This window comes from Euprymna scolopes, chromosome 22 (assembly GCF_053919585.1).
Source record: "Euprymna scolopes isolate OS-2025 chromosome 22, ASM5391958v1, whole genome shotgun sequence".
Lineage (NCBI taxonomy): Eukaryota > Metazoa > Mollusca > Cephalopoda > Sepiida > Sepiolidae > Euprymna > Euprymna scolopes.
Window position 1 is genome coordinate 25,785,192 of NC_136503.1, and position 21,587 is coordinate 25,806,778.

Below are 21,587 nucleotides of genomic sequence, written 5' to 3' on the forward strand. Positions count from 1 at the left end.
TAAGGGCGATGTCTACTGATATCATAAGGTGATTGGCGTTTCCGAATCGACTGTAGACACTTTTCACACAATTTTCGGGTTAGAAATTATTCTAGAAGTGAGGTTTACTTATTTTCTCGATCTTGAAGGCGGGTCGGGATCACGACTGTCCGTGAAAGAGAATGAGCTATAGGGGAACTATGAGTACAGTGTTCAGCAGCAACTGTGTAACTCGAAGAGCCAAACCAATTTTTATAATGGATCTAGACGTCACCAAACACATTTATTTGGGCAGTAACCAAGGAAAGTGCGTCATCTAAACTGTCAGAGATATGGTCCATTAGAATACAGTCCTGCGTCGGGGAAACATGGTAGAAGAAATATAATTAACTAACACAGTGTTGAAAACCAAGCTTCTGTCTTTACATCATCAACGCTCTGATCCCCATCTGCCATCAATTGAAATGGATGGCTCTCGTTTGGAGAGGCTCCATGTTTTGACAAGCTTCTGGGTTTGACCTTTACTCCTGATCTGAAATGGAACACGTACATCAAATCTGTTGCCAGGGACGCTGGGAAAATGGTGGGATCCTTCTACCGCTCCAGAAGATATCTCACTACTAATACAATTCTCTATCTGTATAAAAGCCAAGTACGGCCAAGGATGGAATACTGCTGCCACATCTGGGCAGGAGCTGCTAAAAACAGCCTATCCTGCCTTGACAGAGTACAAAATAGACTTCGTGGTTTAGTGGGGGATGCCCTTTTCTCTTCCCTGCAACCTTTCTCCCACAGAAGAGACGTTGCGAGCCTGTCTTTGTTTTATCGCTATTTCCATGGCAGGTGCTCGTCTGAGCTCCAATCCCTCGTCCCCCCTCGCCAATCTTTCACGAGAAACACCCGTCTGGCTGAAACTACTCTCAATAATTTTCCCCACTCTTTATCTGTGCCTAAATCTAAACGTAGATTCCATGAGCAAAGCTTCTTTCTTAGAACTGCACGCCAGTGGAACTCTCTGCCGCTTGCCTGTTTCCCACCTGACTACAATTTTGACGTCTTCAAGTCCAACATAAACAAACTCCTGACAAACCACCCCCTTAAGTAAGACACTTTATCAAAACCTCCAATACTAATGATTACTACAATACTATCTCATTGATTACTTTACACGCAATAACCCTTATCCCTGAGTGGCCTTCGGGCCTTGATAAGTTGTGACCCCATGTAAAAAAACAAAAAAAAACCCAAAATATATATATATATATATATACTTTAAAACAAATTAAAAATTATATATTGCCCTACTTAGAAATTGAGCAATCTTATATTAACTTTGTAAAAACTTCATTGGTTGCTTCACCCATTTAAAATATTAACTTGAATGCATTGCAAAATATCCGTACAAAATTGGGACATAATTCGTGCGGAAACGTGTAATATTATTGTTTAATTTTTATTTTTTATCAATGAGGTTTTCATTAGGTAGTTATGCACTTATTGTACCGCGATGAAATATTAACGTTATTTAGAAATCCATTCTTAACGCGGGCTTTGTTAACTATTTAGCTGCAAAGTTCTTGACAAAGTGTTTGCCTTTGTCCGATGCTAACTAGATTACCTCAGGTCCATTGATGATAGTTGGGATAGAGCACATGGTTCTGTTCAGGATCCTGTTTGCTATTTGCAAAAATTGGTGAGGACCAAGCCACTGCTTAGCTACTTAACGGAACAGGCATACACTTCTCTCGCGTTCTGTATTACTATTTACAGTGGTTGCTGGCAGTCCTGAAAGCGGGTATAGTCTATTACGTTCGAACCAATATAAAAAGTGATTTCTGTGCGCAATGGCAGTAGCTTCTTCTTGAGAGTATCACGGCTAGCTCTTAGGTTTTTGCTGGAATTTTTTGAAGTGTATGAAGCGGTCTATAACTAAAATTAACTGGCAATTATACTTTAATTCACCCCGGATAAAATAATACGTTTCAATCTATATACTAATAAGCTAAGTAATTTCATATTATTTATCACGGGTTTTACAGATGCAAAAAAAAATCAGTTCATCTGATTGATTAATATGATATCGCTAAGGTAGAAAATACGACTTTATCCATTTCAAAATGAATCGTTTCAAAATTTAATTATGTAATCCAATAAATGTAATGTTTTTAAATAGAATATTAGCCGTATTAGGTAAAAATGATCCTAAATACAGGGTGTTCCAAAATGGCTGACCCCATTCTTAATGTCCATATCTCAGAAACTACTTGATGCATCTTAAGACTAAATACACTTTATGTTGAAGTTTTATTGGTTAAATTTACAAACAAAAATGCCAAATATTTGTTGGTTCTATGACAGATTTTCATAAATGTTCAATATAAGCGCCGACTGTGACTCTGCTTTCTTGGATATTGCACAAAACACATTAACGTTTGGTGAGTCCTTCTCATGTTCAACTGTGCCATGAGGACTTTCTTCGCCCAAAATGCGAACATTATGTTTATTAACTTCACTCGTGTGAAACCTGGATTCATCACTAAAAACTAGACACTCATCGAAATCGTCTTCAACACAAAATTCTTGACGTTTTCGCTCATCACCTTCCCCCAAATACCTGAACGAGCTGCAGCTTGTAAGGTTTAAATTGCAATCGTTTCCTCAGCATCCGCCAACCTGTATTTTGTGGAATATGGGTTTCCACACTTGCTCTTCTAACACTCTTCCGAGGAATATGCAGGAAGGCCCCACGAACCTGCCCCACTGTCTTTGCTGATGTTGATATCTTTCCTGGCGATTTAGGTATGCATAAGCAGCCCTTTTTTTGAAATCTTTAGTGCCAAGTCCTAATTTATTTTGTAGTTGGTGATTTCTTTGCAAAATGTATGATGACGGCACGCTGCAACGTCTTCGGTGACTGAGTCCGAGCATACTCTAACACGCAAAATGCCTTTTCTTTTGAAGTGAACGGCATTCCTTAACCTGAAAAGATAGAAATGCCAAACGTTACACACAACAACTTGAAACGTTTCTACACAAGCTGTGAAAATTTGTAGGTCATTTCAACAAAAATTGTCAAAATTATTGGCCTACGAAATGGGGCCAAACATTTTGGAACACCCTAAATATAACAGGCAAATTTAAGAACACTTTAAATGTGTCAGGCTTACACTGCTCTGGCCAATGTTGCTAACGATAGTCCATCACTAAGCACGTTGCCGAACCTTATTTTAATATCAGTATAATCTATATTCTATATTCTAGGTCTACAACTCTATTGTAACTGACGATTTACTATCATAAGGAACTAGTGCCAGACCATGTCGTATGAAGATACCAGATTCCTAGCCTAAAATGCATAAAAAATTTATGTTAGAGTCTGTTTTCTCATCCTTTTACGATACTCGTCCTGCAAAGCCAACAAACAAAACAACTAAACCGAATATCTGAAAAAACATCTGAAGATATAAAGAATTAAAGCATAAAATATTTATTTATGGCTAGTTAGAGATAAAGCTAATTTGATTAACTAAAGTTGATTAATTTTTAAATCCATTATCTGGAGTTACCTACTTTTTTCTTTAATTTTACTTAATCCGAATGGTTGGCTGTCTTGTTTTAATCATGTTAAAATGTTATCCCCTTCTCTAAGAAAACAGGGCTAATGGCTCTCGTGAACATATCGTTAAGAAATAACGCTGAGGTTGAACCAATCAAAGTTAATCTGTACCAAGATCGTCTTTGCCGACACGTTATGAATATCTTAGCATACTTAAACCTGTCGGACGATTCTTTGAAATTACGGTTGGTCGATTTGTGTGTGTAGATGTTTCTTCATTCTCGTTTTGTTTTAGTTGGTAAAACAGCTGTTCGGATCAATGTGATGGCTTTGTGACATATGCAACCATTCGTGAAACTCTCGTCTGTAACACAGTAAAACACTTAACGTTTATACCTCCGCATATGGGAGATATTTAAGAAGTAGTCCTGCACAGAGAGGGTAAGGGCATCGTCAACAGCAGTCGATTTTTAAAGAGAGATCGACTCTGAATCTGGGGCAAGGCCAATATATTCGAGCGCCCTTTAGAAGATTAAACTGCCTGTCTGTTTGGTGTTACCTATTTTCATATCAGAATCTCTAGACCCGAGATAGTGTTGCCAATTCAACTGAATGTGTTTGTTAGATAGTGTTTGGGGTTATATGAACTTTTATCTACATACGCAGGTATGACATAAGTAAATAGACATCCTACGAGAAGAAATTCTACACGTTTACATTTTTATATGCTTCATCGACGGCTAGAACTTAGAGTCTGACAAACCAGTACATAGGTATTTTATAATAATACATATTTTTTCTGTTTTTGATATAAACATATCTAGAATACATACTACTTTTAGCAGAGTTGTGCATCATCATGCTTAGATGATTCGGCCTTTAAGAATAAGTGATGTAAATAAACGTGATATGCAAGTAAATAAATAAAAGACTTGCTGGAAATAATGAATGGCATCCTGTACCGAGGATGATTCAGGTGATCCATAACGCTATTTGACTAAATATAATTACAATACATAAAAGTCTTTTAGGCCGAAAAAATATTACAAATTTAAACTAGCAGTATGATTAGGCCTGTGTATTTAGCTGAGTTAATCGGTTGAGTAATATGTAGTTTAATGTCTGAAAAATTGGCACAAACCTATTTTGTGCAGCCTATAGTGTCCGATGCAGACGAAGAATGAAGAAAAGGAATAAAATGCCGCTTCTTTTATATGCTTGAGATTTCGTCACCTTATATGCAAATAAGATGCTTCCGGTTTAAATAAAAACGTGTTTTTTTAGAGACTTACTAGATTTAGATTTGGACGTTGGAGCATCAAGCTTTGACAGCAGTGTGTCGTGTTTGGGAGTTGCTAGTTTTAACAGCAAAGTGTCGAAATTTGGAGTATCTAGATTTTTCAGTAGAAATTTAGAGTAATCAGTTGTGACAATAGTGTGTCGAATTAAACCCCAGAAGTTGTTACTTGGAAGTACAGAATAGTTCACAATTTATCCGCACAAGTGCAGAATAATTAACAATTGATTATTTAACCATATTTAAAATAAATTAGTAGTCTAATTGAAAAAATTACTTATTTTGGACAGTATAGGAGTCTAATTTTGTTTGCTCACGTTTAATTACTTTTCTTCGGCTGATTGGCGGGATTATGTGATAGTGTAAAACGTATTTACTTTTTCAATGTTTGAATTTTAAGAAAACATTTGAATAAATCTTCCTTAACTATTGCTACAACGACTGAAATAAAATTGTAGCAATTTAAATGATTTTGTCACACAATGATTAATGAGATTTCAAGACGAGCCCTTGAAGCATAACACTCAGAATCATGGAGATTTCCAGATCAGTCGGGGAGTTAGCGGGTAATAACGAAGAAAAAACATATTCTCTTTCTGGTCAACTTGACACAAAGCAAAGTTATCCTTCACTGAAACATGTACTGCTCGAAAAATTAGGCGACAGAATTTTACTTTATAACATGTTTGTAGTAACATAATTTTAACCTTCGAAAATCTACACTGAACGGTGTAGGTCATTAAAATAAACACGTATTGTTGTATATAGAAAATCGTTATTTTCGTTTCATTTGACGACTATTTTATTACAGAATAGTGATACCCTTAGTAGAGATTATGTCAACTAGTATGAATTTAGAAGGTGTTACATTAAGTACATGTCAGAACAACCTGGAAGGAAACGGAAATGGACCTAGTTTACCAAGCATGAGTGAAGCGATAGGGGTCAAGGATCAGCTCCCAAAACAAAACACGCTAGAAGCAGATGTCGATGATGCTAAATAATATGATCACGTGTTCGGATTGAAACGGAGTTCCGATACAGTTCACGTAAGGGAAACCGGGAAACAATACATGCTCGATAATATAGACATCTAGGTGTAATATTACCTCAAGACTGTTCATTCGTAGAGCATTTTTAAGACCAAGTAGGAAAATTAAGAAAATAAAGGAACTAATTTTAGCCTTATTTTTTTTTTAGAAAGAAGTAATTTCAGCCTATTTTGGTCTCTCCCCTTCGTGAACGAAATAAAACTTTTGAAACCGCAACGATTCTCCATTGTTCTATGCATGGGTTTTATTCGCTTAAATTATACAGTCAATCAGTAGTCAGTGGATGAGAAACTATACAGGGAAACGGTACACACGGAAGAGCGATGTCCACAGAGTGAAGACTAGAGCTCACATATATAAGAAAGAGAGAGAGAGAGAGAGAGAGAGAGAGAGAGAGAACTTAGATGCCTACTAGATACTATCCTCGCGTGTCTAAGAAGCTCTTATATCAGAAGTAAACACTGACCAAATATTTGAAAACAAACACGATGTGATGTCTCCTCAAACCATCCAAAAGTTACTCAGGCTGTCAACGGCGACGCCCCTTCTATTCGTAGAGGGCAGTTTCTAATACTAAATAAAAAGTCGTCGACAATTAGAAACTAACTAATAAAAACGAGTAAGAATAAAAAACCTTCATACTAGTAGGCCAAAATCTAGGATAAAAATACCTGCTACAAAGGAAAAAAAGGAACACATGACCTACATGTCATTATTACACGTACACCAAAGGATCCCGGAGAGGGTAACAATTAGAAAAAAAGAATATAGCCATGGCATAAATTTATCATAAGAAAGCGTATGACAGCATTCCACAAGCATAGATAATACAATGGCTAAGAATGTACAAAATATCAGGCAAGATTATATAATAAATAGAAAATGCAATGTGAACATATATACACCATTTATACACCAAGCAGGAAGAGGTAATAATTGATGTAAACCTTCTGTCGTCTGAAAGCGACAGAATATTCATGACAGGCCTCGATAGAAAAGACTCTGGCACCCTATCACCACCAATTTTAGCAACGAAAAATACATTATGGGGTAAAAGCCCAATAATTCTCAGTTGCAGTAAAAAGGTCCTATTGTTTTGTTACCACTGTTCAAAATTTGAGAAGTGGAGCAAATCTTCAAACGCGATCCTTACCGAGAAGATAAAAAAGCCAACTAAATTCCTAGAACTAAAGAAAAAAAAACAATCCTCTATAAGTAAAAATAAAAACAAACTAAATTCCCAAAAGTAAAAAAAAAAAATAAAAACAAACAAAAAAAAACGAGTAGTAAAAAGTCAAGAAGTAAAATGAAAAACTTTTATTACTTGATTTGTGTTGCTTTATCGCTCACCGGCAAAAACTCACAAGTGCAACGAGTTGGCGTTTTAAGTTAGATTGTGAATGAAAATGTTACAATATGGTAGGAGCCGTTCGAAAATCTATTTTATTTAGTTGAGCTTCTTGCGCGGACCAATATGACTCTCTCTCTCTCTCTCAAGATTTTCTTGTCTTCCATCAGTTCCCTCAGATCTTCAGGATCACAGTTTACGTCACGTGTGATTTGCTTGATGTACGTGGATCTAGGTCGTTCCATGTTCGTGAGCCCGTGCTGTGGAGTCCACAGCAATACATTTCTTACCAGCTCTTGCTTGCTCCTCTGGTGGTGACTTGCAAATCGTAGACGTTGCTTCCTGATAGATGTAGAGATGGCAGATAGTTTGCTATAAAGTTTTTACTTCGTGGGATGATTTTGCCAAGATATATTTACCACTGTTCGTAGCATACGGGTGTACGTGTCATCTAGCTTTCTTTTTAATCTTTTGGTGAGTGTCCAGGTTGTAGCACCGTAAACGAGGACACCCTCTACTGCTCTGAAGAACTGCCTTTTCAGTTTGTCAGTAAGTCTTGAGTACATACTGATCGCAGCTTATTCAATGCAACCTATGCATTTGAGATGTGAATTTTGATATAACCGCTCGAAAATAAACTCCTATCAGCTTTTATTAGAAAGTATTTAACTGTTAACGATACTCTTTTGATATATGTATGAAGGAATATTCTAGAAACCATTTTTTTACTAATAATTAACCTTCTTTTTTTAAGATGCCGTATAATTTTAACGGTTCCTCGATAGATGTTAGTAGAAAAGAGCTTTCCGGAGTCAGGTTGCGGAGATTACAAACGTTAATTGGCTAAAATAAGGTGACTTTCACACGTCACATTTCATGGCCCTTTACCGTGGCTGATACATATTAGGCTTATCTATTTTAAATTTACCGGTTAGATGAACACAATTAGAGCGTGTTGGAAACCTGTTCCGCACCGTCAAACATTTGTCCGATCCGTATATCGCTCGGTCATATTTCGAAGCGAATCAAAAGCATGGACAGAACAATCCGACAGTTGTTTATATTCGTCCCGCGACAACTCAAAGTCGCTTTGTATAATTTGTTTCTGTTTCGACTGAAAGGGTGATTAATCCATGAAAAGTCAGAATTTCATATTTTTATGACTTGAAATCCTGATGTCCAGTCACAGGGAGAAATATAAAACGACTAACAGCCCGCCCAGTATTGTCCGGTCGTAAAATACGCTTAAATATGATATTTTAAATCATTCAGATTCCGTATTTATTATTATTATAGAGCCAATTCGCTATCGTTTATAATATTGTGCCCAATATGTAGCAGTGCTCTCTCAAAGCGGTGTAGCCCGTTCCAAAATTATGCTTAAAATGCCATCTTCAGGTATTGTCCAACAAAGATTATTTGTTGTTTCCGCGAAATGTTGTGGAAAGCATGAATATATAAAGGTAAACAAAAAGTTACTTTCAAAATGTAAACATATATTAATATAGGACTAATAATGAACCTGAGTTGATTTTATTTCATTGTTTTTGAAAGGAGTGCAGTTTATTTTTAACTGCAAAAATCATATAATAGAGATTCGATGGTTAAAAACATTTCTATTATTTGGATAATTCGGATTACTGTTCTTGTCTCCAGTGTTGTTTTTTCATAACGTTCCGCTAGAACCTGTGGCGTAATGGATAAAGTACTTGGTGAAAGTCACTTGTAAAAGTTACACTCTTCTGGATGACAGTATTAATTCAATTGCGAATCACTTAGGATTCCTATCCAGTCATGGCGAACGGAACGAGAGCATGCCCCCCCCCGTGAATTAAATACCAGGTTCCGTACGAAATTCTGTGCAGATTCCCGAGTTCGAGAGAACGATTTTCGACTTCGACAGATATATTCCTGATTTCCAAAAAATACACTTGAAAAAATATCTATCAGACATTTTTGAAAACAAATATATACCAGATTTTGGGAACAATTATATGCCAATATCACTTGGATTGATCGAACTATTGTTCTTATAGTGAGTGTTATTTCTGCGACGTTTCGGTCGGTTTGGCCTTCAACCGTCTTCAGGCATACTGGTTGTTGTTTGGAAAAGACAGAAGAAAAGTTTTTATACACATACATAACCACAGCCATAAAACAGAGACTGACTCCAAGAATACGAAAATATTTAGGGAACCAGTAACATTTCCTGAAAAATGTCGAAGGCCAAACCGACCGAAACGTTGCACAAATAACACTCAAGCTAAGAACAATATTCGATTAATACAAGTAAATTAAATGATTAGCCTTGATCTTAAAATTCAGAACTTTAATTATATGACACATACTAAGAAAAGCAACGATCTAACAAACTTCTTGAAAAACAAATGTTATAATAAAACTTCTACTTGATGTACATTTAGTTTACGAAAGAGCTATTAATATCATTTATTTTCCAACGCACTATGCTATTATATTCTCTACTAGAGAAGTACGCTTTGCATTGTAAAATAAATTCCCGAGCAGTTTTGCATCATTTATATTCAGGCCTTTTGAAAATCAAAATTAAGATATAATAAGAAGAATTAAAAGATTCCAAATAATTCGAGTAATCAATCCTTACTAAAAAAATATAGGAACATTAGTAAGGGCCGCTCGGCGTTGCCCGTGCATAAAATACGCTTAAATATGTTATTTTAATTCATGCTGTTATTATGGAGTTTATTTTATATCAATACTACATATTATATTGTACCCAACATGTAGTAGTAATTTCAAAAGTTAAAATAAGTATGAACTAAGTTCCATCAGCTTGAGTTGATACCGAAACCAAAACTCGTGGTGCTCCAGCCAAAGTCGTTACCGTTTGAGCTTTCGTCAGTTGGATAAGAAATACCTAAAAATGAAACAACCTTAACCTATATATATATATATATATATATATATATATATATATATATATATATATATATATATATATATATGCACATGTGTGCAAGCTGACTTACCAAATACCAATTTTTTTCTTTTTTTGTTACCTCGTAGCAGCTATGTTTAACGGTGAACGATAAAACACAGCACAAAAAATTCAATCGTTTGATCCGCCTAGCGTCGCTCTGCAAACTTTGACTTTTTTTTTCATTTTGGAGAGGATAGAGTTTGAAAACGATGGACGCAGACACATATAGTGATTTTATAAATGAGATAATATTTATCGCATTACATTATCATGTTATGAGCTCGTGGTATTTTTAATGCGGATACAATATAGTGTATTCCGCTCAAAATGCGCATGAATACGTCAGCTAACAACTAATCTACTCCTATTGGATTTCCGCTATTATGGTAAGGGAAAGGCTATAAAACTTAATACAGTGTAACCCGGATATAGGAAACTTCTTTTCAGGCTCTTACAACTCTCTTATATCCGGTTTAAACTAATATCCTTGGTTTCTATATCCGGACTACACTGTACATTAACACAGGCTCTAATTTGATACCAAAAAATCTTCTTCATGTCCGTTTTTCTTATAATCGGGTCTCTTATATCAGGGTTAAACTATATATATTGTATATATTATATATATATGCACATATATAATATTATATATATTATATATATTATATATATGTATTATATATTATATATATTATATATATATTATATATATTATATATATATATTATATATTATATATATTGTATATATATATATATATATATATATATATATATATATATATATATTAGGGGATTAGAACAACAGTCTAAAGAGCAGAGTTTATTTTAGTGTATTAGTAAATGCATTAATACAATTAAAAGATAACAATGTTCGTTGTAATGTAGATATATAATAAACTCGATACTATCAATAATTTTACTCAATATTATATATATATATATATATATATATATATATATATATATATATATATATATATATATATATATATATATATATTGGTTACAATATATATAAAATCTGCGAATATTTTTTTCAACAATAAAAGAACTTTTTTCTGCTATGGAAACCCAGTTATTTAATTAATGTCGCACTATAAAACCTAGTCTATGTTTTCGTCTCTGACGATTCCACCAAGGAAGAAACCAAGGAAAAAAAAAACAAACAGGGATTTTTCCCTAAGCACCAAAGACAACAAAGTCCAGATCATTTTTGATATTTTCTTTTCCCTGTTTACTGATATGTTGCTGTTCATGTACACTTGTATTAAATCCATTCTCGTTCGATCTTATAGAAGAGGTAGGTTTATTACTAAGCGCATGAGGCGCCCATACCGAGAAATGGCGACGGGGCTGACCAGGTACTTTTGACAAGCCAGAATTCCCTTCCTGCACAGCGTTGACTCTTAAATACCACTTTTAGACCCTGTATCAATTGTTTTCCGCGAGAGTGAGATAAATAACCGCAACTCCCACCCAGAAACAATGCAACGCTGATATGTCAACCCATCAATTCCTACAATCCTAGTAACAATTAACGCGGGAACATTTAACAGATTGAAGTGCTTCATCCACGTTAAAAACGTGCTGCCAACAAGCACGTTTGTAAAAACTGCAAAGCGTTTGACCCCACCCGTTAAAAAAAATCGTTTACCTACGATTTTTTTTTTATTTTATGAAAAACAGTTATTATTTTATTTATGGGGCAGGTTAATAACTGGTGTTTTTATTTCTCTTCCGTAATGAAAAATGTGACAGAAAAGTCGGAAAGTGAGATTGGAAAGTCAGTACCCCCGAGGAGGGGCATTCTGACCTGATGAAAAAAGTCTGATAGGAATACCTCAGACGATTAGCAATAAGCTAACCTCTTTCGAAAGAAAGGAAGGAAAAGTCTAGGAAAGTTAACCTCCTAGGACTGAATAAGACAAGCAAGACACCACAGTCAACAGAAAAAGGTCATTAAAGAATGATCTTTTGCACGTTCAGATTTAGAGAATATTAGCAAATCACTCCTGGATGAGCCAGTCTACAAAAAAAAAAAACTTACATTGCAAAAAGTTTTATATGTTTATCATTAAATGTGGGAAAACGAGAGGCAAGTTATACGATGCATAAAAACAAAATAATGAGTTAAGAAGCCATATATTCATAAAATAGATATTTTATATATCTTTAAAATGGAAGTTTACAACAATAGAAAAAAACCCAGAATGTTCCTGATTAATTAGCTTAGACATCGAAGAAATTTGAATCGATTAATTAAGAGCCGTGCATTAGATTGGTCAAGAAATTGTAATCCAAACTTTTCACCTCATTTATACAAATTATATTTCAGTTATTGTTAAGAGTTAAAGTTCATTTGTTTTCATATTAGAAAAAGTGTTTAGTGAAGAAATTTGGAATATTTAATTGAATAGGTTTGGTTTTGATTAACAGACGAGAACAGAGGAATTCAAACAGTCAGTGTGTGCGTATGTGTGTGTGTGTGTGTGTCACGCTTGTAAGTATTCGTATGCGTGAGTTGATATACCAGCACTGCCAAAGCCTAATGGACGCCAATCTGTGGATTACATCTCAACTGGTTTATTAAAGAAAAATTTGATATTTTTAAGGATCAAAGTTGCTCACAGAAAGATCATTTCGAATTAATCTAGAAAGTTCTCTGGTTCGTCTAAAATATAATTATTTGTTATTTTTAGGATAGTGCATCCGCAAAAGATGTGAGCACAAACGAGTTTAATCATCTTGATTTTGACCCCAAAGTAAAAACCTACAATCTCGATAATGTTGGTTGTGGGACCTATTTCTCTATATCCTATTTATAATAATATTAACTGCTTATTTGTTCAAATTCATGCTACTTGTGAATGTTAGGCGGAACAGTTAGAATGATAGATTCTCTGGTAAAATGTTAATAGCTCTCGTGATCGTTTGTTTAAAAGTTTTCTTATAATTGTTAAAAGAAAGATTTCTCGAAGTTGAAATAAATTTAAACATCCGTTTATGTTCTTATTCCACAATAGACTTGACGTAACTTTCTGAGCAGTCAGCCATTGACTTGGATATGCACGAGTTTATTTTATTCTTGTCTCGAGAATAGAGCGTGATGTCCTCAGCAAATATATCCATCTCGGTCATGGAGATAGTATATAAAATACGGATTTATTACAGCCAAAGAATTTACCCCTCGTGAACACCGGCACCAATCTAATGTTATTTAGACACATGACGATCGTAAACAACTATTTTGCTTTTGGTAGAAAAGGATTTGATTATATTCATCATTAGCAGCAGCGGCCATGCCTTTAAACCTCGTTAGAGACCATGGCTCTCCAATGCAGGCGGCGATCCATACCCCGAAATAGCTAAACTTTTAACAATAATCCCGTCTAATTAATCAAATTGTCCATCAAAGCGCGTCTTGGTCGACCTTGCTTTTTCGATCCTGGCATTCTACCATTCAATACTATCCCAATTTGACGGTAAATATGTCCTCCGTACATTATCTGTTTTTTTTCATTGTAGTTTCCATAAGCATTCGTTTAGTCCATTCAGATCCAGTCTATATTTTCTCGTTAAAAATGCGACCTTGCCAAACGACCCCTAACATTTGTCTCACCAACCAGATTGCTACTCTATTAATACATTTCTACATTTTTGGACAGTTAGTCCAGCTTTAACAACCATATAACAAAACAGACTAAACATACGCTTTAAGAATGCGTTGTCTAATCTTGAGTGTGGTGGTATTGGATCATAATACTGAGTTAAGTTTCATTAATACTTGTTTATTCTGAGCTATACGTGCTTATATCACACCACTATCGTCCTGTAGATGTAATCGATTATTTAACGCCATCGAATTTATCCACTTGAGTTATATGATTATATTATACTAGACTACTCCTGACCCGATGGGTCAGTATGTAATATTAGCTATGGAATTAATGTATGAGCGTGACACTTGTGACGTAAAGAAAATAGTTTTTTGGGACATAACAGAAACATTTCTACGAAAGTATATTAAAATTAAAAAAAGAATATAGATAGATTTCTATGAGTTGTTTTGTTTAGCATTGTTTATTTTTGAAAAAAAAAATTACAGCCATTGAATTATAAGTGGTTTGCCGTACTTATAGGTAAATGTGCACTAAAAAGATACCATAATACTTAAAGTTATATTCACATTTTGATATATCTTTTAATTTAAACGCGAAAATAAAACAATTGGGACGCTGCAAACGTACACAATAAAACAATACGTTTTATTGTCGTGTTGATTATTTATTTGTAACGCAAATTAAAAACATATTTTTGGGGGTAATATATTAATGTTGGTAATGTAGAAGAAAATATATGAATGTTTATTAAGAAAGGTGAAAAAAAATGGAGAATAAATTTTAAAAAATCGCCGTTGTAAAATGCTCTTATGGTTGTCAACGGGTTAAAGTAGATTTATTTGTAAAAAAATTGCGTTAAAATAACTTAAACGTAATACGAAAATGAACGAGGTAAAACAATGCAGAAGGTATTAACAATTGTTTATTTGGATATTTGGATGCTGAAAACGTACACAGTAAAACAATGCGTTTTCTTGTCGGGTTGATATTTGTTTATGTACGCATGCGCAACCGGAAATCGTAAACCGAATGTTGGATTACAACACCCGTTACAAGGTCATTTGAGTTTTATAATTATATAGATTAATGCCGTACAAATAATAGTAAGATCGCACACTTTACTTTTCAAAGATAAACCTTATCAAGGGCTTAGGTTATATAAAAACCACCGCCCTAGCTTTACCTGCATTATCCAAATGTACGCTATATAGGTTTAAAGATGACAATTTTGTATATGTGTATTATGTTGGTCAGTAAAAATCTTAGCATCAATGAGAGGGTAGACTATCGCTAGATCGATTAATGTTTCAAAGGTTTTAGCGAAGAGCAAGAAGATAATTAATATACTCGACCCGTGTTCCGAAAAGAGATATTTAGTGATTCTGTAACCATAGATTTCCTGCTGTTCCAGGAAAACTTCTGCTAAGCGTATATTTTTGCGATCCCAGTGTTCAGAAGGACAGAATACGAACCAGACGTTATTTTAACTATTCGTAAACATTAAAATCTACTGTTACTCCAGCTCTTAAAAATCTGGTAGAGCTCTCATTATGCTAGATCGGTGTTCAGAAAAAAGATTAAATTTGCATTTAGATCATTAATAGCTAGGTAAATCTTCGGTTTCCTAAGAAATTCTAGTGGTTTATGCTCAGACGAGATTGTTAGTCAGAAAAAATCCCCATAAAAATCGTAGTTTAGTTGAGTTTTCCGTAACTATAAAAGTCTATCGTTGGAAAGAAATTCTGGTAGAGGTATTATTAGACTTGATATGCGTTTAAAAGAGATAAGTCCAATTCAAAGGTTATTTGGAATTTCCGTAACTACAAAATTTACTCTTCTTCTTGGGGTAATATTACAACTAAGCTAGTGTTTAGAGGAAGGAAAATATAAATCCCAGGTTATTTGGGTCATCCGTAACTATAAAAGTTTACTGTTCTCACATAAATATTGGAAGGGATATTATTAGAACCATGCCGTTGTTCAGAAGAGGCAAATATAAATCATGAGCTATTCGGGTCATCCGTATTTATAAAAATCTACTGTTTCCACATAAATTCTGGTAGAGCTATTCTTAGAACTAGGCTGGTGTTCAGAGGAGATGAATGCAAATCATGGGTTATTTGGGTCATTCCGTAACTATAAAAGTGTGATTTGCACAAATAAATGCTTGTATGATACTTATCATTCTGGATGTAATGAAAACGATCTGTACTTAGTTATTACACTGTAGGTAGGAACAAAAAAAATGTGGCTGAAAACCGACACCTGAGGACGCCCCCACCCCCGTACACCAAAAGAAGGGAAAGAAAAAAATATGCTTAAACTATTGAGGCATATTTTCTTTCTCTTACTTTGAACTACCATACCATCTGTTGATCGGCCCGTGTACTAAAAAGAAAAATGGTGGCAGAGGATAACAACCCTTTCCCGTTTTGAGACGTATCAGAACATATAACTGTGCTTCAAAGGAAACAATTTATTATCCACTCCTAGAAACGACGTTTTTCGGAATGATGGCAATAAATAAATTAATTCAGCTAAACAAAAAAGATCTAAACATTTTTATTGAAGCTTCAACAGATCTTCAAATTTTTATATTTCGAATCTTCTATATAATTTGAAGTTATTTTTTAAAAAAATTGACGTGAACACTAGAATATTTCAATTAAAAGTCAAATATGAACAGGTAAAATTATAGAAGAATAAAAGGCCAATCAAATGAGGTTTTATTTGTTTATGATATAAATGAGGTACAGTGGGTTTTAGCAGTTACATTAAATTTAGCTTAAATTTGCAGTTTTTGAAAAAAATTACAAGTGCGGACTTTCTTTTTGCCGCCAGTGTATATATTCAAGCAAACGTGCTTGAATAGAGACTTGCTGCCAATATATATATATATATATATATATATATATATATATATACATATATATATATATATATATATATATATATATATATAATAAGAATTGCAGTTAAGTTTACCAAAATGATCCAAGATGGCAAAACTAAAGTAAATTATAAATAATAAAGACTTAATATTTATAAAGTAATCTCAACCAGATGTAAAAGCTCGATAAAACCAAATAGGAGATAGAGCTTATAATAGCGCACGCAAACGCACACACACACACACACACACACACACACACACACACACACATATATATATATGAAAATTTAGAATTAAATTCAGTAAATTAAAAACTTACGCTAAATGTATAATTCGACAAGGAACACAAAAGTGTAAAGTTTTTTTCTTTAATCCATGGATGTTAATCAATGACTCATAATGACTCACAATGCTATAGAAAATGTATTTAGCAAAATTATGTCTAAAATTTTACTTTTTAGAACATCAATTAAAAAAACAAAAAAGCATGATGAGCATAAAAGAATGCAAGCTTTTTAATTTTTCAAGGCCCGCTAATAAAATGGAACGAAAACCACAAACTGGGCAAGAGTGTGGGCGAAAAGTGCGCGTTTCTCTGACACCCCCTTAAGATCAATTCTTTTTTCTTGTTTCGCGCAGCTTGACCATGTTGAATGCATAAAAAATCTTGATTCCAGTGTGAATTGCACTCCTTACGGTCTGAGGCAGTATTCTCAAAATCAGTGTGTCCAATATTTTCAGCTGCAAGATTACTTTTAAGCTTACTCTTAAATCTGAACCTTGGTCGGTCAACATTTCGTTGACCACCTTCAAGTTCACTGTACACGAGACTTTAGTGGGTCCGTACAACATAACCAGCCCATCGTGACTACCCCTAGAAGAAAATTCTCAATTCCATCAATGTTACACATTATTAGACGATCAACATTGGATCTTCTGTCTTTCATGGTTAGTCCACAGATTGCTCGGAAACATCCCTTGTAAAAGACGTCCAGCTACTGAATCTGTCTATGATACAGGGTCCAGGACTCCGGTCTATGCAGAGGAGTAGTGATGACGACAGTTTTGTACACTTAGATCTTGGTCTCATGACTAATACCTCTGCCATTCTAAAGACAGTGACGTTTTTGCCAAATACGCTAGACGTTTTTGCAATTCTATTGACAGTTTCCTTGAATTAAGTTTAATACTAATGCAGTTTAAACCCTCCACATACTTGAGTTCAGTTCCGTCAACACGTATTGATACCTCAGGGAACCTGTGTGCAGGTGAGTTTTGTTTCCTGCCTCATACTTGTCTTGGTGTGGGTGGAGGCTGGTAACAACCTCTGTTTTTGAGATGCTGATAGTCATACTGTATGCTTTACAAGCAGCAGAGAGTCTGTCTACTAGGCGTTGAGCTTCTTTAAAAGAAGTTTGCACCAGAGCCTCATCGTCAGCAAACAGCAGATCGCGGATTATGCTGGTTCTTGTCCGAGTTTTGGCTTTGAATCGTTGGTGGTTTAAGAGGCCTCCACTTGTTCTGAATTGGAGTTTAACGCCATCTTCCACTTCTTCAAATGCATGTTTCAGCATGACAGAAAAGTAGAAAGCGAAAAAACAAACAAACAAACAAACAAAAAAACAAAGGCCAAAACACAATCTTGTTTTGTGCCGTTAGTTATGAGAAAGGAATCTTATGTCTCACTATTCGACGCCATCTCAGATTTCATGCCATCCTGGAAAGAGATAATAACCTTCAGCATATTCAACGGTAGGCTCGATTTCCTCAAAACATTGGACAAGGCAGCGTGGTTCATTGTATCAAATGCCTTCGTGAGGTCCAGGAACACCACATACAACTGATTCTTCTCACGAACTTTTTCAGCAACCTGTCGTAAGGAGAAAATCATATCAATAGTGCCGCGACCTGTACGAAAGCCACACCGCGATTCAGGTTAAATATCATTAACTACGTGAGTTATTATTCGGTTCAAAATCAGTCTGCCCAAGATCTTCCCAGTCATACACAAAAGAGAAATTTCCCGGTGATTAAAGTTTTGTGTGACCATCCCTTGTCTCCAAATCTCAATAAACAAGTGTAAAGTTTTTTAGCCAGTGTTGATCCTCTGTACTTGAAATTTTTCAGTGGTATGACATCTTTGCCCGGTGCTTTTCCAGCCAACATTTGCTTAATAGTCCTCAAAACCTGCTACAATGTCGATTCAAACGAGAGCTCCGAGATACTGAAGCAAGTCAGTTCGGTTTAAACGAAAGCTCGCTGATATACTGAAGAAATTACATCTTCATTGGTAGAGGAGGCATTGTTCAAGACGGAATCAAAGTGTTCTTTCTATCTTTTCAGAATATCGTTCTTATCCGTCAAAAAATCATCTTCAGTGGAGAAAATCGGGAGAGACACAGTTTTCTTGAGGACTCTCCTCAGGCTGCCATAGAATACCTTTGAATCCTTTCTGTCAAAAGCTTCATGGGGGGGGAGGTAGACCACGATGCCTCTTTCATCGCTCTTGGAAATTTATGAACTTGGGATTTACAACTAGTGTGCGTCTTCTTTTTCTAGAGAGTTCTTATCTTCTATCCATGCCTTATGAGAACTGTTCATCCTTGGAATCAGCTCTTGTACTTCATCATTGTTGTCATCGAACCAGTCCTGGTGCCTACGAATAGGTAGACCTAGTACCTACAGGGATGTGGCATGCGTAGCCTCCAGCAAAGCCTTCCAGGATGATTCAATATCAGAAGTTATGTCGACTATTCCATGATTTCTGCAAGTCTTTGCCGTTCTTAAAGACAGTTTATGCGCTTTGGCACTTCACACTTCTTCATCCTTCTGTGCGATAGATGCAGTGTCACTTTGCTTCGAAGTGAGCATGATCCGAGAGGTAACACGAGCTGTGAAAGGACTTTGTCAGACCAAAAGTCATTCTCATCCCGTTTTCTTTGTCGTCATATATATATATATATATATATATATATTTACCAGTAGTTATATATATATACGTAAATTAAGTATTTCCACTGGTAAATTTTATAAAAATACATATAAAAGTAGAATGAGTGATTGATTTTGTGCTACAAAACAGATACTGTCAAGAATTGTAAATGTCTACTGAACTAAAAGAATAACTTGTAAGATGGTATACACCATGAACTTTGGAATATGGACTTTTGTCTTTCATTCATTATAATGCTCTGTAATTACATTGAGCTTTTTAAATAAAGATTGGTATATATTATAAGAAAATAAAGTATATTTCCACACACACACACACACACACACACACACACACACACACACACATATATATATATATATAGGCTTTACTACGATGAGCCTGGCCAGTACCAGATGGGTGACCATGTGGGAAGCGCTGTAAGTACCGCGCCGTCGAAGAAATTGGTTGATATCTGGGGGTACATTAATTCACCGGGGAGATGCACCCCTAGCCTTCGTTAAGACATTTATCTAGGGAAAGGAAAACCCCGATATAAAAACCTGCAGTATACTATTTGCTCATTCTTTGTGGCAGTCATCTTAACCGACAAAGATTACTTACTCATTCGAAAATCCACAAAGATGATTAGTTTATAGCGATGAAGGTGAAGGTATAACTGCTAATCTCAGTAGGTCGACAAAACAGAGCAGACAGCAGAGCTCAGGTTATACAGTTTTCCTTCTCCTAAATGTATTTTTAACGAAGACTTATAGTCTTCTTATAACTCTTAGAATCGATTAAGCGTACCAAACTGGAAATTTCTACGTCCTGGCGCGAAACATACCGCGAATAGAATTCTCAAATCGTCAATAATCTGGTACCGTAAGGTTCATCGTTGCTTAACTTCAGTGATCTGGCGAGAAATATATTAAATTTTATGTCGGCATATATTGATATAATGACCTTGAACAGTTTAAAAAATATTTTAGATAGTTGCGCATAAATTATTTCAAATAATTGCAGTATTTATTGCACACACACACATGACTATGCAATACTTAAAGTAAATAACTAGAAAACAGAACTGTAACACGTGACATAATGAAAATAGCAGATCTAAGTGGGAGAAAATGACGAAATACTAAGATATCATGCTCGACAGGAAATGAAACTGAAACCTGATAGAATGTTAATAATTTTACTAATTATAGAAGCAATCAGGGTCATAAAAATGTTTGCCAGACGGTTTGCCTCCAACTCCACACTGGACTCTGCTAACCACCCCCTCCCTGACTTTCTTTTGCAGACAGACGCCACACTAGAGGATCTGAAAATCACCCGTGCTCAGGTGCATGCTATCATAAGAAAGCTTGACACTGCAAAAGAATGTGGACCTGATCTCATCCCGACTGTGCTATTAAAAAAAGTGCGCCGCCGAAGAAGCTCCGGTTCTCTCCAAACTCTACAACAAATGCCTTAATGAATCTTGCTTTCCTGTCTGCTGGAAAACTGCTTCTGTAGTGCCAGTTTTCAAGAATTCTGTCGAAAGAACTGACCCATTAAATTATTGTTCCATTAGCCTCCTCTCACTGTTCACAAAAAATATTTGAGACCATAATTAACCATGCTCTAGTCCATCACCTTACAGCTGCTAAACTTCTGACTGACCAACAATATATATTTAGGCAAGCCCGTTCCACAGCAGACATCCTAACTCTAATCTCAGAAAGTATATACCAGTCACTGGACAAAGCGAAGGAGGGTAGAGCGGTAGCTCTAGATATATCTAAGACTTTTGACAGGGTATGGCATGAGGGTCTTCTCAAGAAAATCAGATCATATGGCATCACTGGAAGAATACATCACATTATTAAATCCTTCTTAGATAAGAGAAAAATTCAGGTTGTCTTTGACGGTCGTACATCTAAACAATATGATATAAATGC